General features: G+C 37.7%; 1 protein-coding gene across 12 annotated transcripts in view; it reads right to left on the bottom strand.

Annotated features, from left to right (window-relative positions):
* Window positions 1-25,435, bottom strand: part of LOC148652662 (RNA binding protein fox-1 homolog 3) — a 514,276-nt gene that overhangs the window by 195,888 nt on the left and 292,953 nt on the right. The window lies entirely within an intron of this gene.

Here is a 25,435-nt window from a genome sequence, read left to right as displayed (position 1 = left end):
GAAGCTATGGTTGCTGCTGGAAGTGGTGTTACTGGGACCAACGGGGGGCACCCACCCTGCAGTATGTGTGGGTCCTAATGCCCCGGTATAGTGACAGGGACACTGTACTGTAGTGGGCGCCGTCTTTCAGATGAGACGCTTAACTGACTCTCAGTGGTCATTAAAGACCATTTCTCGATAAGAGTAGGGAGTTATCTCAGTGTCCGGGCCAAATTCTCCCCCTCGGCCTTTACTGTGACCTCCAAATTGTCCCCATGTATGATTGGCTTACACTTGCCCTCAGATGGACTGGTGTACCCTGCCTTGAGCTCATTGCTTGCTGGGTAGGCTCCGACTTCCCGCGACACCGTATGGTATAAAGCGGTTTGGAAAATGACATACTGTACTGTAGCATGACATTTACTCTTCTTTGTTACTCTTCTTATTTCAATAAGAAAATTTGATCCCTGACTAGGTAAATTTGATAAACCATAATGATGCACCATCATCACATTGCATAAGCAATCTGGAACATCCTGAAGCGAAGATTTTTCGGTGTCCCTGGTACTTTTGCCATGAGTGAAATGCCCCCTACTGCCATTGGAGGTCATGAACAATTTATTGGCCTTAGCTGAAAAAATGCACAAACAGGAAACAATGTTTAATAAGCGTTTGTATTGCAACAGTTGCCTTACTCTGCATCATTGAACAAAAAGGTTTATGACATTGCATGAATTACTCAGAACTCGTCAGAAGCCTGCCAACAGCTATTTCCTGTCCGCAAGTTTGATTAGCAGTTTTGTTCAAACCAATCTGCAGTGCACGCAGTAGGAGCTGTAAATAGCATAACATCTTACTTTAAAACTGCAACTACCAAACCAGAGTGAAATGCATAGTGTTGTTAGTTTTATATCAGCACTTAAGTATACTAAGTAGACATTTCATTTGGCATAATTGGACCACTTTTCCTTACAGATAAATTATAAGCATATTTTTGTGAATTTTATTCAACATTTCATTGAGGTTTTTTTTTATATAACTGATGAGCAGGATGACTCAATATAAACACAACAGGTTGTGTAAATAAAGATATGGATTTCTCAATAATGAGAGGACTGGCCTCCACATCCCTCTTTGCTTAAGGTTTCTGAATATGTCTCGGCATGAGCGTAATACTTTGTGTTATATTCCAAAATCAAGTAGGTTAACTGGGCAAGGCAACAATGTGAAGTGCAGCACGTACAGTATATTTATTCCTATCAAGCCATACAGCATGTTTTTATTGTTATCTTAAGTGTACATAAGGACACAATACATATTAGTTTATGATTCTCTCCAACTACTGTATTCTCAAAGTCTCCAGTCCCCAGTTAAACCCTTAAGGTTTAATCCTTGATGATAAAAATATGGTTAGTTCCTTACTATCACATCTGAACTAAAGATTCACCACCACGAGCTCACAGTTTCAGGGCTACTCACATTGTGTACAGTCTATCCAGAATTCATTATTGTAAGTCAAAAACCCCAAACTGCTGTGATTGGCTGAACGGAAATGTACTGTACTGTAATGCTCAAGTGTCAGGGTGAAGATGGCAGCACTAAAGCACACAGATCCACCGCTGTTTTCCTATTATATCTCCAGCAGCGACTGCCTCTGCAAATATATCTGATATATTAATTATCCTACAGTGCTTCCCCTTGCTAATAGGAAACCTGTTATTAAATTTAATTGAGCACATAAATTAAGAATATAACGCGATTTTCGTAAAGTGGGATTTCTTCTGCTGAGCTCAAATGGATTGTATCAGTGAATCATCAGTTTCTTTTTTTTTGAATAGTTCTATTTAAATTAAGAATTCCCAGAAGAAGAAGACTGTGAAAAGTTTTAATGAGTGAACAATGCAATTTTAATACTGCATTAGAGAATGAACTGTTGGGTTGACATTACTGATTTACTCTTTCATCACCGCTTTTTTCACAATTAAAAGACAAAAAAAGAGTGCCGAATACACTGACAACATTTAAAAACCAGTATCAGTTAAGCTAAAGAAATAAGAAATACTATTTAAGGTGGCAGTTCTAAAACGAATGTTTTCAGGGTAGGCTTTATAAGTAAACATCTTCCATCATAGAATATGCCATGCAATGGATGGCAGTTTTTAACTCCAACAAGCGATATGAGTTATAATATTTCCCATAGACTAAGAAGACTGACCCACATCCAGAAGAACTATTAACATGTTATAGTATACCTGATTGACAACCAGAGCCTAATGAGTCAGGGATCTGACTTGTCTTTTGGTTTTAGGTTCATAGCCCCCAGGCGCATACAGTATTCTGCAATACTCCGTCTTTCACACATGTGAAAACATGGACTGGATTTGGGAATGATAGGTTGCGGATAGAGTACGTCCAGATTTCCACTCCTTGACTAGAAACTCCTCTGCTGTGCTCTCTTGTTCCATGACTGCCCACAGTCTGCTCCCCACTGTGCTGCCCACACACACTCTGTTTATCACATGGCACTCCAGTTTTTGGACTAGAGCTCTGCATATTCCACCTGCCACAGATGTTACCTACCTGAAGCAGCCAAAGAAAATTTTAATGTTGGAACAATGATGAACAACCTCTTTACTTGGGGAAAAAAAAACAAACAAAATGCTTTTTTTCCAGGGTTGCCAGCTTCTGGAAAATCTATAATTACCATCTGGGCCTCAGAAGACAGCAGGTTTGTGTAGGGGCAAATAAGTTTGAACAGCTGTCTTCCAGAATAGGGCACTGAAGGAGAAAAAAAACCTATTTGAATTGCACAGTATTCCAGGTGGATGAATCCAAGGAGGTATCTCCTGATCGCTACACTGGATGCCACAAGTCCACAGCAATAAGGCCACTGTCATCATTACTGTGCAGGGAAAGTTCTATTTTATGAGAAGATCTTGCTGGTAAATTTTCTGTCAGGCTGGTGTAAGGCAGCAGTCTGGAGGTGGTTTAATAACAGAATACCTAGAAGGTCATCAGTCCCAGTCATTCAAACTAATAATAAAAAAATAATAGCAAATACACTTGAGAAATCCTACTCTATGCAATGTACTGAGAAGCTCCTGCTAAATCACAACTTCTAACTCCCTGATACCTTGTTAAAGCTCAGAAATATTCCACACTGTTCCTTAATGGGTACTTGTTGCAACATTAGAAGAGCCTTTTTTAAATATATTCTTTGTAAAGAGTATGCTTGGAGTACGAATTATGTTTACCAAGTGTTTTGCTTTTTGCATTACAAAAATGGAAAAGAAAAAAAAAGCTGTTGAATTTTATATATGGAAAAACAAAGTACCTTTCCTGCAAAGAAGTCATTCATTAACATTCAGGAGGGTTGTTTTGCAACAATGATGCCCATTTTTTGTTTTGCACTGGGATCAAGAAAGCTTGGTTAATTTGTCCTCATGACATAAAGACAACATCCTTTATGGGATTTCTACGGGAATTGATTTTGAAATGCATAGCGGGGACCTCATGAGTTGCTGTCTGACGAGCAGACAAGAACAGTGTCTGAACACACATTTCCTTCTGCAGAAAAAGACACATACTAACTCAAAATTAACCTTTAAACTTTCCTTGTTCATTCACAGCCAATCTGAAAAATAACGAAGGTTTGTAGTTTTAGGGGGATGTCACACTGTTTGAGATATATTCTCCTGTTGTGTTAGAGAACAGGAATGTGCTGTCTTACATTATTCAATGTCTGAACAATGCCGGTAATGCCTTCTGTATTTTAGGACAATCAATATTGAAAATAAATTATATTTATTTCAATGTGCATTTATTCAATATTTACTTTTCTAACATTTATTTCAAAGTTTTATTATTTTATTTGTAATTTTGACATAGAATATCTTCCATGATGCATGATTTTGCAATGTGTTTACAACAATGGATTTTTTTTCTATGCTTGCCCTTTTGTTTCTGCAATAGGAAACACACATTTTTCAAATCTCCATAAACCACCTCTTTTCAATGTATTTTCCTTCTGTTGATTAAATCAAAGATAGTAATATTATTTTACTCTTTTAACCTGGTTAAAGAAGATTCACAAGACACTCATTCACATCTTCTGCCAGTATAGATTTGGTCATGATCAAATAACTCTTAAACTCACTAAAATCTTCTGTTGTCTCCTTAAGCCAACTGCTCAGTCTGTGCAGAACTAGAATTCTGCTGATTTAGATGACATTCCACTCATTCTGCTTTTGCAATGTGTGGACATTTCAAGCCTTTAGTGCATAATGCTGTACAGTTGATCTCTCAAAGCTCTTATTTTGCTTCTTAAAAAATGTCACTCATTAGAATATTCTAGCTACAAGAAAATATTGCTGTTAAACTCAAACTTAAAACAATTTCTGAAGGTTAGTTCTCAGGTTAGAAGCTGAGAAAAATGTCACCTAACACGTCATGACCAAACAAGCTTTCTGAAGGGTGCGTTTGGGTGAGTTCTAATACCATAAAGTGCCTCTTCCATATTTTGGATCTAACCTCTTAATGAACTTGTCTCTTTCTTTAGTACTGTAGTACTTTCTTTAGATGCCGAGAAAGCATGTCATTGCTTGGTATTGAACTACCTGCAGGCTGTTCTAGGATGCTTTGATTTTCAGTATTCATTTTCATATGAATCATTTACACCCTATGCATTGGTCCCATTATTTGTTTCCAGACCAGGGGCTAGAGGCTTGAAGATGAATTACAATTGCCAGCTTACTTTAATGTTAAATTAGTCTACCAAAAGAATTGTGGGTTAAGCTATCTTTCAACAGACTGGACTTATAGACGCCTAGTCAATCTCACAATCCAGTGATATTGTGAATAACATTTCGGTCAATCACTGGAATGAAAAAAACAAACATGGCTGGTGGCCATGGAAATACAGTAGTGATACACATCAGCAGAAATATCCTGCCCCTTGGAATGGTATAATGTTGCAAAGGGCATTATTACAGGACTGTTTTCTGGAATCATCACCGGTAAGTATCCATTAAAGGGCAAAATTAAAAACAGAAGAGGTGAACAGCTCTGTTTTAGGACCCACCCATACTGTATTAAACCTAATGTAAAACACTGGCTTGGGTCCTGAAATATGAAGTCTTTGTTTGTTCCTGTGAAACTCAAGCCAACCACTGAAAACTGCTGTGAAAATATCTGAAAGTGCCTAACGATTCCCTGTGGATGGCTCAGCTTCACAGTGCAATCTAAGAAAATAAAGACAGCTGAAAAAACAAATAGACATGACTGATGCTGGTTGAACAGTATCCGTGTTTCTCGGAACAGTGCTGTACATTTTCAACTTAGAAATGTGTTACTAGCTTGTAGTCTGATGTTGTGGCTGCGTCTGGTCAGTACTGGGATGGAAGATCCCCAAGGAAATCCAGATTACTGCTGTAAGTGGTGCTTGTGGACTTACAGGTAGCACTCTTTACTACCAGAGAAGAATTTCCAATCCAATGCCTACAGTATAGTACGTACAGTATGAGAAGTTAAAACAAGGTTCCAGCTGCCTGATCATTAAAGATCCCATGGCACAAAAAGAAAGGGAGTCTTGGCTTAGTTCCACTCGGGGCTGGTCTGTTAAGTTTCCCTTAGTCTCATTGATGAAGCAGTATCTCAGTTCTCTACCTCATCTGCTGTTTTGCTGGTGCATAAAAGGGTGCTGCACATCAGCCAGGCAGGTGCTACACTTCAGTAGTAATTGAAATGGGTCTCCTCCTAAATGTAAAGTGTTTTACATTTTACATTTAAGATCCTCTTATAAAAGGACTTAATATTGATTATAAAAATAAAAGCATTAATTACTATCAATCATTTATGGATGTATTTAGTCTGTAAGGTGTTTATTCAACTTCAAAATGTTTACAATTTAAATTATAAACTGCAAATCAGTAAGGAAACAGAAATGATCCTTAGAAATTAAGCAATTAGAGTTTAAAAAATATACCGAAACACCACATTTTTATGTATATATCTTTTTACATTATTAAATAAAATACAATATTGTAACGCATATGGCCGACATTGCAGGTTGTTCGAGCCGGCTTCCCAGTGCAGTGACGTCACCGCCCTTCCCTGTGAATAGCAGGGACCTCAGCCGCTGGGCTGAGGGGAGATCTCCCTGGGTTTGAGTCCTCAGTGGTAGGGGGGCCAACCTGAGGCAGCAGCAGTGAGGGCACATACTCATGTGAACCTGAGAGTGCTACAATATAAACTAAAATGGAAATGTCAACCTTTAAGGAACAAATAAGAAGTAATCAAAATATTGAAAATACAAATAATAAATTTAAGTGAAGTGCATCAGTTGTTGTCTTGACAAAGTTTTGTAACTTTATTAAATAAGCTTAGATTTCAATGTTTCTTCCAACAGTATGCCTCAGTTTTCACATTGCAAAAGCAAACAGTGAAGGGCCATGACTTTTGACTGCTAATGGTTTCCATGGAAACACAGATCTAAACTGTTAGCCTAAGGAGTCTACTTTTTTAGAAAATAATTTGTATTAATTTTTTATTCAACTAACTATCTTGTGTTATACCAGTCTAAATGAACAGATTAAGACAATCTAGTAGTTCAAATTAGTCTAATATAGCATTATGCAACCAGCTATAGGTCATTTCCCTCATTTCACATTGGACAGAGGAAAAGCAAAAGTTTTCATTATTGTTTGTTCCTGCATTAGAACAACTGGCACAGTATTAGATTAAATGCTATTATCAATCTCTATTTCATACAAGAGACCAAAAATTATTATTTAATTCTATACTGTTGACGCTCCCTTGTTTCTCTCTGATATTTCTAGTTCGCCCTGTTGAAAATAGCTTAAAGGTTTTCATAGGTAATTGTGACATTTTCATAGAAACCCATTGGTCATATTTAGGTTACTTTCGTAAGAGTAGTCCATCACGTTAAGAATCTACTTGAGACTATTACTTATTTGCTTAACAAATATACTTACAGACAACCAGAACTTACAGAATATATAATTATACATAAAATATATAAAAAAATATATAAAAGTACAATAAAAGAAGATAAGTAACATAGGAAAAACAAAACAGTGTGGGAGGCACATGTTAATATGCATTATAGCATAGAGAAGAGTAAAAACAATAAAAATTTACACTTAACAGCATATACAGTACAGTAGGTAGGAATCACTGATTACACCAAAGAAAGAAGGCTGTTTAGCAGAGTACATTACGAGCTGGTTGAAAACATTCACTGCAGCATGAGAGAGATCAAGGTTGCTGTTTTAACAGACAAATCTTAAGAAGATACAGGTGGTGGTCAGGGACTGCACATTTTATTTCTAACACCACTACTGAGACAAGCTGAGAAGGAAGGGAGAGGAGGAACAGCACAGACAGTATGAGGAACTGGAGATGGAAATGGACAGAGTGGTTATGATAGTGATGGAGACTAATAATTGTCTATAAATGGATGCGTGTAGCAATACGATGCCAATTGAGGGACTGGAGTAGTGGTGAGGCATGAGAGAGACGTAGTGAAAGACCAGAAGAGTAACAGAATTCTGAATAAGTTGGAAAGGGTGGAGAATGTGAGGTGGAGGGCCTATCAGGAAGAGGTCACAGTAATCCAGGTGAGAGATCACACGTGTCTGAACCAGAAGACGATGCAGACATGTTAGTGAACATGGAGCATCAGCTTCATGAAAAGGTGGCACTTGGTTATAGTCATTAGCAGCTTCATTTGTGCATATGGGCACATGAATGGCTAGATTGCTGGCGCAAAAACTATGAACGTCTGGTCAGATGCTTTTCACCTTCAAGGCCTGTTCAATTAGGACCCCTGTTTTTTGTGTGAGAGCACATGGATACTTATTATACTTGGCATGCTGAAAGAACTCACGACAAGTGAAAACCCAAACTTTTTGCACCTATTGATCTGCCCTCTCCTTCTCTGCCCATCCCCATCCATTTATCATACTGTATTTCAAAGCTGGTGGTTATTTGATTACTAATCAACTCATTATCATCTATTCCGCTAATAATTATTTTGTCAATACAGCTGGATTATTGGACCAGAATTCTGAGATTTCCCAGTTCAGTATCGGCATATTGAGTAAAAATTACTCTTGTCTTAACTGCTGTCTCATCAGGCTGAAAGAACATTGTTTTGCCTCTTTTCCTTTCTTGGGCCAGCATGTTTTGATGGGACTTGCATGTTTTGATTTACATTATTAATATTCTTTTCAGGCTGTAAAATTGAACACCTTTTGTGACAAGACTAGATTTTATTTAGATTTGTAATCACCATCTACAGCAATGACCACAAAGAAATTAGTGGTTTTGCCCCCAGAAAAATATCAAATACAGTATCCTATTAAATTAAGCCTAACAACATTTGTCAAATTGCTATCTTTCAACAACTTCAAAGTAAAATCAATGTTCCAAAGAAAATTTTTTATTTTTGTTATTGTTTTTAACTGAACTTCAGTCCAGTTGTACAATATATATATATAAAATATATATTTTGACCTGAACATGATAAATTGTGCAATATAAGAACTGGACTTCCAACATCCCAAGCAGGCAAAGTATTATATCTCTTAAAAAAATAAAGGTGAAATGAATAGACAAGAATGTACAGTATTCAAGCTTTTTAATTATTTGAACAAACCTTTATACTTGTGCGTGCATTCTCAGCATAAATGCCTGTTAAATAGAGTGCAGAGAACTAAATTAATGAATTATTCTGTTTTCTAGCCTCTGTTTCAGAGAATGATGACTGGGCAGAAATGCTGTCTACATGCATGTGTAATATCGACTTTAACCCTGGATAGTTCTACTTAATCCATTCTTATGACTGCTGACTACGGTATGTTGATTCAGAGTGTCTCTTTTCAGCTGGACCACCTGCCTATTTGCACAACAGAAGAGATATACAAATAACTTTCCCTTACATATATATTTCAATTGGCAAATTAATAGAGTAAATATGATTCACAGGCTCCACTGGATGTTTCATTTACGTCTGCTAATTCATCTTTAAGCCTCTAACAGAGCATAGGGAAATACATAGTGAAGTGAATCTTCCATTCTTTCTAAAATGTGGAAAGATTTCTGACTTCAGAAACATATTGTCGTCTTTCTGGAAGCTGATAAAACATAAAATCAAGAGAGCTTTAGATTGTATTTCTTTTGGTTTAAAAACAGGGAAAAAATAAGGATCTATTTAAATGGTATCACTTGCTATGAAGGTAAACTTGCTATAAAACATCACTACCCCCAAAGAAAACGGTTTTAGTGTCAATATTTTTTTAGTGGCAGACAGCAATATATTTAAGGGATTGACTTTTCACTCTTAGCTCCTGAGTGATATGGTTTGTTTTGAATTCAGGAGAATAGGAGTATTCTGTGGTGTCCACTAGCTAACATTAAACCTGCTGACAAGAAGGCAGCATGAGTTTGGGATATTGCTGTTCTGTGAACAAGGGAAAAAACAGAAATTCATAGTTCATCCAAAAAGAAACATGTACTTGTATATTTCTAAAGACTTGCCCTGTTTCCTTTTATTTGTACTGTACCTCAGCTTATGAGCAATTATGAAACAGCCACAGACAACATTGTGCAAACTCAGCAGCCAACAGTGCCAGCATTCATTTGCCATGCTAAAATTGAAAGCATTGCAGCACCTTGAAAAACAGCGAGAGTACTAAGAGGTATTAAAAGAAAGAGACTGAGATCACATAAGAATGCTTCAGCTCTTAGCAGAATGCAAATGCTCCGAAACTATTGGAGGCCAGGAAAAAGTTCTTTCTGCTTACAAAAACTTTAGAGTGCATAATACTCTAGGAAAAGAAAATATTCCCTGAACTCAATAGAGAACATAGCCTCAGATGTCTCTGAAGGGACTATGTCAGGGTCCAGCATGGTATTATCAAGTTCATTCTAAAGAAAGAAGTGATCTAAGATTCAATACTGCCGCACTTTGTTATACAAGAGGACCTGCATCAGCAGAGGTAATGCGTTCTGCAGAGCTACTCCAGTTATTAAAGCATGGCTATAACTGTGCTTTGCTTCTGTATTAAAACTGAAATTAATTGAAATAAGCCAATTCAGCACATGCTGTTCAGCAAGTCCCACACATTTCTGTACTCCATTGGTTTTGTTCGTGTCATTATCATTAGAGGTTATGACCAAAATTAGCTGCAGCCTTCCTAATTATCTGACAGTCTTAGCTAATTACCCTGCTTCAGATTCCTACCACTGCTCACGAGTGGGTGACCAACTTGAGCTGAGAATTGAAACACAAATTTGTGGCTTCCTTGATGGTGACCCAACACAGATGTTAAAGTAAATAAAGAAAAAAAAAACAGCTTCCAGAAAAATACATTTATTCAATGATATCTTTTATGTCTAGATTAACTTCCCTCCAGTGCTTTTGTTTAACTGCTTTCCTCCTTAAATCAGCTCTCAAAGCAGCACACATACTGTAAAGTGTCTGCTAATGTAAGTTTGCTGATATACAGAAGAGATACTTTATAAGATCAACTGTGTTTCCATGTAAATATTACTGAATGTAACTATTTTAATAAACTGGCTATATATTTAAAATAAAAATGAAGCACATTTGATGGAGACAGAAGGATTCTAACCCATTCTCTTGTACTCTTTTGCAAGGTTTATCGTATTTCCCAAACTGCAGATGTCCTTGTTTTTGCCTACTCCAGAAAAAAAAAGCAAAGGGAAACGATGTGATTTGTGATGATCTACTCAACTTTAGGACACTGCAAATCAATTTCTAGTGATCAGCCAGTTAATTTCCATGAAAAATAAGCATAATTACAACATTGGCTAATCAATCTTCAAAACCGTACTTGCTCTTGGTGTTTCAGGTTAATTGAAACGAAGAAAGAAATGCCGTAGCTACAGTTCCAAGGGGAGGGCTTGTTTAGAAGGACCTTGTACTGGGTCACATACTGACCTGGGGTTTGTTTCTCTTACTAATTATTGGAAAGGTCAGACCTGAGAAAGTTTCAGTGATGGAGGCTGCTGGGAAAGTCAGGGAAAGCACTGAGCTCTCTCACATATTCTCTCAATTTGGACACATAACTCTGTCTTAAATTGTTACATTTCTACTATTTTTATTACAAAAATCAGAACAGTGTGTCTTGCTCCATTTAAACCTTGGACTTGGAATCTGGACTGAAATGTGTTAAAGCACTGTCCAACACAAATAAATTTGCTCTAGTTTTACAAAACTGTGGCTTGATTTCATGTCGGGGGAATAAATCACAAAGGCGACTTTAACTTTTAAGGCTATCATTTAATAGAACTCCTCATAAAAGAATATATTACTGCAGTTTATTAGAGTATAAAAAATAGTGAAGCATAACAAAATGAAAGCCTGCAAAAATAAATGTACAGTACCTGAATGACACTAAGGGGTGGTAATGAAATGACATTTTAAAGCTTTTTTTTCTAAATCTTTGTAATTACCATCAACACTTAATTCTTCTTAATGAAAAGAAAGGGAAAGGAGGGAGACTCTGAGTTGTATTTCATAAAGTGAAAAGGACCCTGCAGATGTGCTACAATAAAGTGACCTGTAGACAAGGACCGCTGGCCCATTCCTGATAAAAAATCTTCACCCTTCTTTGACCGCTCAGCATCATATTTGTTTTCTTGTTTGGGGTTTTTCTTCCAAGCGCTGCAGGAACCAGTATCTAATGAGCAGCCACCCACCCTTTAATTCGATCCAGGCACGTAACCCTTAATCTGTGACTTAACCTGCTCACCATGCTCTGGTGCTGGCAGGATAAATTATAGCTCCCGAGCCTAAGGAGGCAGAGCTGTACCCCTCTCTCTCACCGCTTAATTAATTCACCAGGGAGGCTCGCCATGCTAAATATAATTCCAGATCAAAAAAAGGTTTCAGTTTCAGTCACACTCCTTGCTCCCTGCCAGGAGACAGGGTGAGTGAATCAGGGTTTTTTGGGGGGTTTTTACCTTGTGCTGTTTCACACTAGCCTGTGCTGCAGCACAAGTGCCACACAAGAGGCACAGAAACATGGACTGGATTGGTGGATTTTGGGATGGTGTTCTATAGATTCAGGGTTCAGCAGGAAAATTCCAATACATCTATTTCTCCACAGTGTTACTGCCTCTGCAACAATGCTTTAACAGTTTGGATTAACAGGTGTATAAGTCTTTCAGACACCCCACATATATTCAATCAAATACATTTTCATCTTTAAAACCAGCTGAAAAAGATTGTGGACCAGCTCAGAATTCTGTAATGCTGACCCCTACAGTGTGTTTGAAATTGACACAGTGGCAGTGACAGGGTAGTGGCATATTAAAACTGTCCTTTTAAAAATCAAGTTTGTACAGCAATTTAACAATATGCATCCCATTACATGTCTTACAACAGTAAGACATTAGAAATGTGCTTTCTTCCACTTAAAAGGGGAAAAAACACTGGAGAAAATGTCACAACATAAACCTGTATTCCAGCCACTTTCAGGTTTTCCAAAAAATTGAAATCTACCATAAGGCTCATACATTACCATTCCCTTTTTTATAACCCCCATGATGTTCACTGTGAATGTACTAGAGTAAGCACCTCTTAAATACTCTCCAATTAAGTCATGATGCAGTAAGTTGCATTCTAAAAGCGAACACTTAAAGTCTTTTTTAAATCACACAAAGGGAAGTGTTTATTACTTTTGTCCGTTGGAACTAATTTTCTATCAATTTGAGCTCATGCTACCGCGAAGGTGAGCAATCTCTGAAGTTCAGAACTGATTTATCTCTTTTCATTAACTTAATCGATTCTTATTCTCTCCTTTTTTTTCTTTTTTTTTCTGTAGCATCTCATGTTTTATTAAACAGTCAGGCTACAAACCAATACAGATGCCCACAGGGAGAAGACAAAGACTAAGGTGGTCTTACTGCACAAACAAAGCCACGCGTTGTCACTCACTCTTACTCTTCCAGAAGCTGCACTATTGCTCAGTAGAAGGTTTTTCTTCTTTGCATTGGCAATAACTTATATATTTTTAATGTTTTATCAGTTATTACAACAACACATCCTAAAATATCTAACATGTTGTAGATTTCATATGTCTTTGCTAAGTGTTACTTCAACGTCTGATGTTTACTCTTTATAGAACTAATATTTCTGTGGAAACAGTCACACATCATGTGACTTGTCCTAACACCAGCTTGAATACATGCAATTTATAAAAGAATAAAACACTTCCACTGTTTAGAGAATATCAACTGAAGCCGCATGGCTTCTTTAATTTTAATGAACAGTTTTGTGGTAGACAAATAGGCAATAGCTTAAAAGACATACATTTATTACTACAAGACACGAAACCACTACAGGTGGAGTGAATTCCAGATCCCAAAACACTGCATTCAACCGTTGCACACTGAATTTCTAAAACAAACACTATTGCATAGATGTATTGTATATATTTAGGAGGGAAAGTAGTAATCTGTTTGTAAAACAACTGATCCTACACAGATGCTGCTGCTCTCAACAAATGTTATAATGAAATGACCTGCAGCCCTTATCTAAAAATACATGCAAATATACATGACTGAAAAACTTTGCCTGGTGAACAAATATTTTCACAATTATGTAAACTGTAGTTCCTTTCAGAAAATGTTAATCTACCTTGCCAGATATTTTTACTGTGTATTTCTCCCTTTTGAGTACGGTATAGCACATGGACACATGAGCTGTGGGTTATTTTCTTGGAAACCATTTAAGAGCCATCTGGTCTCCACTCAACTTGGGCTACGAACCGATAAGATTAACGCAGCTGCACAAAGTTGAGGACTCTTGGGGGTTATGCTACTGTTTGTCACACTATAGCTGAGCTATAGTATCAGTATTTAGGACTAAAGGAATCCTGGGGCAGGTCTGGTATAAATTAAAAAGATTATTATCATCATTCCAACTGGTGGTTTTATCCAAAGTGACTTTCAATGACCTGCATATTTTACTGTATATCCATTTATATCCATTTTTGGGGCCTGTTTGCACAGTTGTGATTGTTGCAGCACCATCTTGCTTGGCAGTACAGGAACAGTTGTCTCCACTTAGGATCTGAACCCACAGACTTCCAGTCAGGAGTCCAGAGTCCCAGCCACCATTCCACATGTCCAGAAGTATCCCATTCACACCCTCCCTTCATCTCTCACAGTATTTCTGTTTTCCATCATCTTATACTGCCTGACGGAGAAATCAGTCACCGAACAAGACTAATGATGATTGCTTTGGCCTGCTAAGTGCCCAGATTACAACACTTTAGGAGGACGCACTCCCCGCCACACGTTACAAGTCTGACATTTCAGCTGACAGCTGTAAAGCACCTGCCTGATGGAAAACAAAACACACCATGGAACACGAAGGTAGATTATGACATTATGCAACACTGCAACCTAATTTCCCCACCTGACAGGCTGATTAGTAGCTTAAGTAAGAATTACTGTTGTCAGTGAGTAATATGTTCCAATCCTTGGAACCGAAGAAAATCCAGATCTTTCTTATATCCTTAATATGACATGAATGAGAGTAATCCAATTTTTTTCATAATGAATTTCAACACCAATGAAAGATTAAAGCAGTATCAACAGTGGTTCTGTATTACACTGTCCTTTACTATTTAGAATATGACTGTATAACAAAAGAGAGTGTTAATGTATCTATCAGTTGAGCTATTTATGCATGATAGGGACTAGCATAGAAAATAAAAGACTGTTATTTGCCACCAGCTATTTCTTATATGAGACTCCCATATAACTGTTTTTCAGCATGTTACTTTCCAGCATGCGTTAATGAAAGTACACCAAAATACACCGCTCACGCTCAATACAGCAATTAGATGGTTAACTATACCATTCAATAATAGCCTGAGGACATGTGCAAAAATAACAACAACTACGGAAAGAAATGGAAGTTTTCACGAAAGATGGACGTTGCCCTTTTAAGCAGCAGAAAGAGTCATAATAGCGCTGCGCCTCACACTAAAAGCATGAGTGTCGTTAAATCAATAATTCATTTACTTTAATGAGATAAGTACTTTGAAAACTAATTGCAAACTGCTCCATTTACTCGAGCTAGTTAGGACCTTAATGCAAAAAAATCTCACTGCTATTGTAGCAGCGGGAAATTAAAAAAAAAAAGGAAAAAAACTCTGCAGGGGTAGTCTTGGGTAAATATTATTACGGTGAGCTACACTAACCTCTGATTGTTTCAACATGTACATACAGCAGTCTCGGTTCCCAAACTGCTTTTCCAGATGTAGAATCCTGTCTGCATACAAGTACACATACAGTACGCACACTGTGATTTTTAAGAGGAAACCCTTGACTGTAAACTGTGAAAAGAACAGTTTTATCAATAAATACAAGCACAGCAGTGGTACTGAATGTATGCTCTACATGAGTGTCAAGAATGTTTCTGTGTCACACCGTTAGGCAGGGTTTTATCACAAAAAAAGATATAGTGAAAATACTTGATTAACAGCTCAACACAGGAATATTTTTAAATGACAGTGGTTAATTTAGATTTGCATTTAATATAGGTAAATAGTGAATATAAGGTAAATGAGAGTATGGAGAAAAATAAAACTGTTATATTATCAGAATCTTTCAAGGCCAATGCGATTAATCAGATGCCTGCCTGAATGGAAAATCATGTCCAGCTTGTGAGCATGATATAACACCATAGTTTGTCTTGAAATTCTATTGTCTCCAAAAACTTGCAAAGAAACTCCATCAACCCCTATTAGGGGCAACTGTCAAATAGTTGTTTTGAGAATTTTTTTGGTGTCTCTCTATTTGGCTTCTCTGTTTTATACTGTCACGAGTGACTATTAAAGAATAAAACCATAGAAATGCAAAAAGTGGACATAGCTATTAAACACACAGCACGAATGATCTAATCAAATCTAAACAGAGCATATGGTAACTTGCTTGTTCTCCTTGGAAGGTGTTTCCAGACTTAGACAACAGTCTGGAGGGTCCTACAGTATGATCAACAGATACAAGTCTGGATAAATATAAAAACAGAGGAGAGAAAGCCTAGTGTTTGTTTTACACAAACAAAGTTTACATTCCCTGCCTCCAACCCAGTCACAAGAAGTAAGCATCCCAGAAGGAGTCTTCAGAAATTGAATCATTACTCACCGCAAAAAAACAACAACGACAAATCTACGACAATACACAGCAGTCAACATCAGTAACTACAGTCAATTTTATAAAAGTTGGAGGGGGCTCCTTCTGTACCAATTTAATATTACAAAAAGCATTCTGCATACTGAGCTAGCGTGCTACTCCCATTTGCTTTATTACTCAAAAATAAATCTTCCCTGAAGGCTATTTCCTCGTAGAGAAGCACAAGCTGCTTTGTCCTGAACCCCTGCAGATTTATTTATTTATGCTTCCATTCATTCATTGTTAATGAAAAGGCGCCTCTGTGCAACACTTCCTCACCTCCGTCTCATCGCCATCCCTCCTGCACTTGGCAAGATGATGTTTGTCCACAGGTTCTATCCTCTCAACTCCAGCACTCTCAGATCAGCCCTGCTTACTAATCAGAACTTACTAATCTATCTAGCTGATGCTTTTATCCAAATCGACTTAAATTTGCACCTATTGATGCAACTGGGTATTTTAGCTGAGCTATTGCTTAAGGATAGAAAAAGCAATACCACAGGTGGGATTTGAACCTACGGTCTTCCAGCAATGAGTCCAGAACCCATCCCACTACTCAACAGATCATCAGCCCAAGAGCTTTCTTAAACTATCATTCACTCCATTCACCCTTGTCGATTAGTGTATATGGATATTGTTGGAACACCATAGATACCAATCACAGTCCAACCAGATACCTGTAAGAAAACGGGTTGGATGTGATTCGTGTAAGTCTGAATTTCAAAGTGTCTGTGCTTCGAATTAACAGGATGGCCCATATGCACGTCTAGCTTACAATAAATGAAATTCATTGGTGAAGAGCATAGTTGAGAGCATTGAAGAGCATAATGAAAAGAACTGTACTGTTGTATTTAAGGTAATGGTAAGTAAAGACAAGTGTAAAATTGCACACAAATCCTCCATACACTCTACCTCTACCTCTATCCTTCCTACTTCATATGACAGCATAACTGTATTACCCATTAGGCTACTTGTGTGAGATGGATCATGTCTGCTGGCTGATTTTACAGATTAGCTAACAGGTGGGAAGACCAATATCTGCAGCTCTGATAATTGCATAATGAAATTTTCCAGAAGACCCCCTCAGGCCACTTCAAACTGTTCATCCTCTCCATCTGTGGTTTAGAGAAAAAACAAACTAAAAAAGGGCTCTTTGGAATTCAATTGAGTACTGCATCCTTGCCAGTTCACCCCCACTGCCTAGCTTGGGATACCTTAGGGGAGAACTAAAAAATGTATCTCTAACTTAGATTTACAGGCTAAGAGTTGGAATTAGATCTGGGAAACAGATTACATTAAGCATTTGCTGCCTATAGATTCCTAGATTTTGCAGATATTATCAGAGTAAGGACATTGTAAGAGCATGGGACCAACTATAGGTTAAATCCAGCATGGTAGAATCTCTTAATTTTGCCTGGTAAGGTCACATAAAGAAACCTAAAGAGAATGGAGGATTTTAAGGAAAGCTGAAAAGAGCCACAGTTTATGTTTTTAAACTGTATGCTTGTGTGAGTGTGCTGTACAGTATGCCTGTGTTTTTGAGCAAATGTGTTGTTGTTTTTCACTGTGACCAATTCTTGAGAACATTCCCATTAGGCAAGTTGTAATTTTTATATTAGATTTTTCTTATTGTATTTTCAAATTCTGAAATCATCACTGTTAAAAAATGAGACCTCGTGTAAGGGGTGTGTGGAAGGGTGGTGTGGTTGTTAACACTGCTGCCTTGCTGCCTTTTATCAATCCGTTATCAATGCTGCCTTGCATTCCAACCTTCTGTGTGGACTTTTCGTTTGCTTCCAATGTCTGCAAGTGTTTCCTCTTTTTAGACACCAAGTTAACTATTAGAAACAGTTGTTCCTGTGTACATGTGCCTTGTGATGTACTGGTGTCCATAACAGAGTCTGGGTTGTTGTGACCCTTACCAGGAATAAGTGGCTTTCTGATCATTGTTTTTTTTATGGATTCTCTGTCAAGTGGTATCCTCTACAAATTGACTGTTTCTACCCATGACTCTCTAAGTCTGTCAAAACCCTAAAATTTGCTGATGACACCACTATAGTGGGGTTAAGAAAACCAACAAACTTAAGCACTGAGCTGAAGTTGACAACATCGTACTTGTGGCCCTAATGCATTGTTGTCTTTGCAAACCAGGAATAAGCAGCTTTCTAAAAATGGATGTACAGTATTAAACATATTTTTAGTTTTACCTTTTGTCTTTTTTAAATAGAAAGGAAATGGTTGCATCCCTTCAGGATCAGTTTTCTAAGTATAACTTACTGAAACGTGCATATTATCCATATTTTCTTTTTCACTGTGATTTCATAAAAGCAAACAATGTCAATACAAATGCATGGTGTGTTTAACTGCTTGTTCAAGCATGCAACACCTACTGTATACGGTAAAATCAGAGATACTGCATTTGGTTGCAGACACTGAAGAAATGGGTTTATCTATTTATGGTTAGCTTGGAGCTTGAATACGAATAGGATGTCAACCTTAATAGAACTACATATACAGGATATAAAAACAGAAGAAGAAAGCCCTAAAAAATAAAACTGCAAAACAAAAAGCAGCCATTAAAACATACTGTAATAGTCCAATGACATTTGTATCTATGACTTCTAAATGAGGTATACTGTCCAGAAAGGCTCTGAAAACAGCGCTACGGTAAATTAGTAGATGTTATCAGTAGATGGATTTTAATAAGAGCCAGCCCTATGTATTGTGAAATTCCCAAGCACAGGTAAAATATAGATTGTTATTACAGTACATTGGGAGGGCTTCTTTACGGAGCAAGCACTATACCACTGAGACTTTCAGAGAAAAAACTCTGGGGCTTTGAGAGACAAGAAACATAAAAGACAGGAACATGAACTAAAATATGTTTGGTTTGTTTTTGTTTTTTCATAGCATATGTTTTTTTTCTGAACTCTCTGTTAATGGGCTGAAAAATGGAAAGAAACCTTGGAAGCAGCACATCCTGTTTAATATGCACAGCGTGTGGCTGGATCAGATCAGGGGTCAGGAGACTTGGAGACAGTGGGGAGTTGTGAAGGTGTTCAGAGACATGTTGGGGTCTTTGAAAAGTGGGACCCCCTAGTTCTGTTGTCCTCCTCTGAAGGAAATCCCAGGGTAACTTATGTTATTTTTTAGGCTAACCTGGTTTCACTGAAAGTGATTTCATTACATTAGTATGCCATAGCAGAGACTGCATTAGCAAGTGTTTAATCAGATTCAATTAAATTATAAAAAACAATGAAAGAAAATGCTGCAGGTCTGAAAACACATGGGTCAGGTACTTTCAAGTGTGCTCTATGAAACGGAATATTTTAAGACTTCAATCAGAGAAAAGGGTTTATGTTATGCATACAAGGTTTAAGTGGTCAGGATATGTTAAAATGTTTGTTTTACAAAACAACTCAATAGACATGGGGTGAGTTATGGAAATTAGCATGCCATGTCTTACTCTAGTTAAATAGTGGAACAGTTAAGTGCACATTTTGCAAAAAATCACTCTAATCACAGTGATATGAGCATCTTAGAAGGGAACTGCAACTCTAGCTTTATATTTCAGGGTTAGAAAGATCGACCTTGATGAATGCATTTCAAATCACAAAGAAAGTAAAATGTACACAGTAAAGTTTAAAACCTAAATTTACATCACAAAATAGACTGCATTTCCAGGTGTGTGGAGTGCCATATTGCCATAATTGTCTGTGATTCAAAAGGAGGCAACAAAACTTCCAATGATATGATGTGGCTCTACTACATTGTAAACAAGCAGGCTTGTGATCTCATCTCGTTTAATTCAACAGAAATATTGCTCTCAACTTAGAGATGGTTTTGCCATGCCAACACTGCATGCAGATCATGTTGGAACATTTCTGCGGTGAAACGTCTGCTACACAACCTGTTTTTATTCACTTGTTCATCTCATTACATTAGTTATTACAGTGACTAGTAAGCAGGAAGGGCCAGTTTAAGTCACAATTCCCTCAAACTCTCGCTCGCGCCTGTGGCAACATGATGACCATGCAGTACTGTACGTCCAGAAAGTTCACAATTTTGGTTTACTTCGGAATTTGTAAAATATCGTGACACCATCAATTAATTTATCTTGTAACCAAGATTTAATAACCGGTCAGAAAAATTTAATTGGAAAAATTGGAATTAGAATGTTGTGTACAGTTTTGGTCAAGGGGCTAGTAGAATCTTGTTTGTAAGTTTTCATATATTTGGACAGGATTGTCTGATTTGAGTGATCTTTTTAACTTTTTTTCAGTCACTTAAATATTAATTACAGCATCTCCAAAGCAGCTGAATAAGTCTTTTTTATAGGTTCTCCATGACTCTGTATACCGTATAATGCCATACTGTATACAGTAACTGCCATTCAGATGCAGTAACCAAAGCAACAATGGGGTATAATAATATAATAATATACTGTAGTGTATATATTAATAATAGATAATAATATACCAAGAAAGTATATTTGACACTAACCTACTCCTAAATTAGGAACAAACAAAGGCTAGTTCTATGCTAAAACATAGAAGGGAAAAATAGATCATTTCAGTTGTTGAGCCTTCTTCAGGTAAAACCTTGTGTATCTCCTTTTTTTTTTCAGCATTGAATTAACCTTTACTTTTTACTTCACAACCAATGCATGGTGATCCAACTCCTAACTTGTACCTCTTAACTACAGTACATACGTGTACACTACCGGTATTCGATTAACAAATTAGCTGACACAGTCCCCATGCACTAATGGTGCCTGGACATACTGTACACTACAACTTCACCATCTTCTGGACATGTCTTCTTGAAGCATTACCAGATGTTAATTTGGTTTTGCTGTCTATTGACAAGTCTATCTATTCAGCAGTCTGAATAACTAAATTGGCATGGTATATACAACTAAAAGACAAACATTCAGAAGATTTTTTCTTCTGTTTAAAATCCTGTACACCATAATTCAGCTTTATAACAAGCACAGCTGCTCAAATCTTTCTGTTGCTTCATTAAAATTTACCATGTCTTTCACAGTAGTGATCTACAAATAAACTGCACTACAGTTTCTAATATATAAAGAGTTTTTCTTTAGATAAAGAGTGCATATTTTGCAACTTAAAATTGAAACTGTTCTAAAGTTCTTATTTAGCAAATATTAATGCAACAAACAGATACTGTAACATGCTACACTTTCAATTAACACATTTATCTCTGCGTCAATACCTGGTAAAAAGCTCAGGATCCTGTATTTTTAATGATTACAAGATATTAAATGGTTTAATGCTACCAGTGCTGAACAGCCATTATAATAAAACATTTATTTTATAAACTACTTCCTGAGATTTTAATTCTTGTCCTGTAGACACCACCTCACATACAGTAGTGCCAGAAATTGTACCAAGGGGTACAAACAATGGCAAAATATTAGACATACTTACAGCAGTCTATCATTGCTTCTCCTCCCATTTTGAATTACATTTTTTGCCAAATATTTTTTTCTCTACTTTGATAAAGAGCTCACAGTCCTGTCCCCTATGGTGTTGGCCAATTTTTAAAATTAGATTTGAATTCAAAATATTGAACAAGAATTCCATAGCCATCCCCTGCAGATACATTCACCAGCCATGTTTCATTTTCCTGTCAATTCCTTTGTAATGTGTTTTGGCATCTCATCATGTTTAAAAGCAAGAGGACAGTGGAATTGGTTAAAATGGAGAAAGTATTTGTACACAACATTTCAATGTGATGCTCAAATCTAATCGTTCCTAGATACACTATTTCCTGAGTATATAATATGTGATCATACTTTGGAGTTTTAAGATTTTATTGAAACCTTCAAGTATTTGAACTACCTTTACTGATTTAAACATAATAAGGATGATCAATCATCTATGTTATCTATGTATTTGTGAATTTAAACAATACACCTACAGTACTTGTACTGCGCTGTTTAACACACCTGTTAATGACATTCATATCAACCCATCTATATCATCTTGTAGTTATTTCTGTAGTAGTGCCTACACACAGAAAGATAAACATTTTAAACCATTAATTCTATTCAGACAATATATAATTTGGAAAAACTCCGCTTTATCAAGCAACGCAAGAAATGTCAGCAAACAAGAGGTGAGCCATCCTTTCTGCTTGGACAGCTGTGATTCATGGCGTCTCCTAAGAAATGAGGGACACTAAGTGGGAGATGATGTGAACGGATTGATAAAAGAGAAGGAGAGGGGGGTGTGGGGGTGAAAAAAAAATGAATTTATGAATACTTTCAGCAGAACGCTCAATAGACGTCTGCCTCAACCCGTTCCTTCCTCCCAGCCCCCCACGGTGTGAGTGCGGAATGATTTAAAGGTGCTGAGATTTGTGAGTTCAACCCACGGCCAGACGCGCTGACACCTCCATAAATCACCCAGCGCAGGGTGGGCGCAGCCAGCCATACTGCCTACCTGCAAGCTGCCCCCGAGCCACGGCTGAATTGCTGACACCTTTTTTTCCCTTCTCTGGCCACCGAATTTCAAGCAGGCTTTTAATTAGCTCCACTTTTATTCCTCGGGTTTCGAGCTCCACTTTTTAGCTATTCCTTTTAACATTTTACACTTTTGCCTCCACAACACCTGTTGACGATCAACATCAAGTGCCACAAGAGGAGCCATTATTCAGGCATTCAATCAAGACCATGTCAAGATGAATGCTGAAATGAACCTCCGATGGGAAAAGTAATTTTTTGTCTTACAGTTTTATATTCTTTGCCTCCTTTTTCAGTATGATTAATTGCTTCTTGCATTTTATTTTCAGCTTCACCACAGTCTCCATCAAAGGCTTATCCCTGTCCCCTAGTTTGCAATGCTTTTTTACAAAGAAAATTTCACTCACCTATGTTTTAGGCACTTTATTTCTAAAGAGTTAAGGCTTTAATACCCGTACACTTGCTCACAGAGACACTCACATGCACTGTGATGAAACACCTCACTGATCCAGGTGTGCTGAAGAAACATGATTAACAAATGCAGGAAATGTGTAGCCCTTGGCACCAGTGGAATATACCAAGGTGAGCTCACCATCAAGACAGACACAATATGTCAGAACGGCAAGAACCTTCACCTGGTGACTTTTAATCAGCCTGGCACTGTCCAAACCCTTTTTAGGATAAACTTTAAGGATTCTGAGCGTGCCATACCCTGGCATTCTCTGGACCTGTACTGGAGGCCATGCGGCATCAGATCTTAATTAAAAACCCAAAGCTCTGGGGTCTCCTCACTGTCATTCACACAGGCCAGGGTTAGTGCAGAGGCAGGCGACTGCATTTGCTGTAGAGAAAAAAAATGAGCCAGCTAATAAAAATAAATTATCAGCATTATACTGTTACCAATCATTCCTTTATAATCCATGCTGTTTCCTTCGCTTTGTCCTTGGCGCTAAGCTATAATTAAACATTAGTAAAATGCAGTTATATCCTCATTTATTAGAGTTGTGACGTGAGCTCTTGTTCTGTCTCCTACACTGCTGTACTGAAGGGAGCAAGACAATTCATTTAAACAGATGCCTGTTCCTTCATATGATGATGGACAGGGATATGTCCACTGATGACCCCTCCCATGCTCCACACACACCGATACATACTGTACTTAGAGTACACATTCATACTAGCAGATCTTCATTTATCAATCACTGCAGGCCAAAGTTCTAACATTTCTTATTTTTCAGGTTAGATGATACGTCCTGAGCAACAGTTTTGTCAAACCCTTAAAAAACAAGAGACACTACTGTAGGTCCATGCATAGATTTAGCTATGTGTCAACAAATAGTATAATAATAATAATTCCTTACACTTACAGTACAGTATATAGCACTTTCCTGGACACTCCAATCGAAGCACTTTACAGGTAATGGGGACTCCCCTCCACCATCAATGTGAAGCATCCACCTGGATGATTTTACTTTAATACACTGTAATGTTGTCTTTGTACAGAAGTACAGTACAAGCACTTTTCAAGACAGAATCCTTGTCCATTGCATTTATTCCTTAAGGTACTTGGAAGTGCTCAGGGTGTCATGACCTGAGGTGACAAAGTTCTTCTAATATTCCCACAGTTCAAACTAAAACCAAATTACACTGTTTGAAAAAAAAACGAACAGCCAAGCCAGACAGAGACAGACACATCTCTGCCCAGGCTCAACCCCTACACAATTCCATTATTATGATCAGTCTGTAATGAGTCTAATGTGACTCTTTAGGTCTCTAAATGAGTAAATGATTGATTTTAAAGCTAAGGCTCATGTTACCAATGATGAAAAGCTGTTTAGTATCAGTAGCTTGGGGTCTCATAGCTGTCAAATGATGCTTTTGGATGTACAGAGGCACAAGGTATCACAACTACAATAATGAATGCACATTGCAACACAGCATTGTCACACCCTTGCTTTCACAACTGACATGAAACACTGAATTAAGAACTCTTCCTTTCTTGGCTGCGTAATACTCATAAATGCATTAGCAGAAACATATTAGACGAAAGATATACCTTTTGATTTCTCTTTTTCTTATTAGTATTATATGCAGGGTGGCATTACGTGGGGGCGGGTCCAGTGTGGGGGCGGAGCTCTGGTAGAAGGGTGATGCCTCGCCTTTGTAGTCCCAGCTGTCCTGGCTTCCAGCTAATGAACCTCAGCTTGGCGGGTCCTATAAAGGCACACTAGACACGCCCTGACAGAAGGAGCAGGGCCACCCCCAGAAGGGGGGTTGCACCCGCGTAAGGTTTTCTTTTTCTTTTTCTTTTTGCCTGTCCCATCACGCACTTTCTCTGGGGCAGGCATTCACATGCATTTTTGTTATGCACTAAGTTCTTGTTTTATTTTTACCTTATGCACCCTGCTCACCAGACTGGACCCCGATAAATAGGGTCAGTGCAGTCTGGTCACTGCTGTCCTACCGGCTCTTTTTTTCCCTAGGCTAGACCCCGTTAGATGGGGTAAGCTCAGCCTGCAGGTAACGCAGCACAGTGGTACTCTTTCTTTTGCCTTTTTGTTACAAAAAGTGGAAAAATGTATTATTTTTTATCCCTGCTACCCTCACTCGGGGCGTTAACTTTTTACCGGTGCTCGCCGCGGTGCCTCCCATTACACACTTTCACAGGAGTAAGAGAGTTTACATCTTCACTAATTGCAGCCATTTTTAAAACTGAAATTAGTGACCAAAGACAAT

Source organism: Lepisosteus platostomus, chromosome 11 (genome assembly GCF_059453375.1).
Source record: "Lepisosteus platostomus isolate fLepPlt1 chromosome 11, fLepPlt1.hap1, whole genome shotgun sequence".
NCBI lineage: Eukaryota > Metazoa > Chordata > Actinopteri > Semionotiformes > Lepisosteidae > Lepisosteus > Lepisosteus platostomus.
Note: the sequence above shows the minus strand (reverse complement) of the source record. Positions and strands in the feature narration are given on the sequence as shown.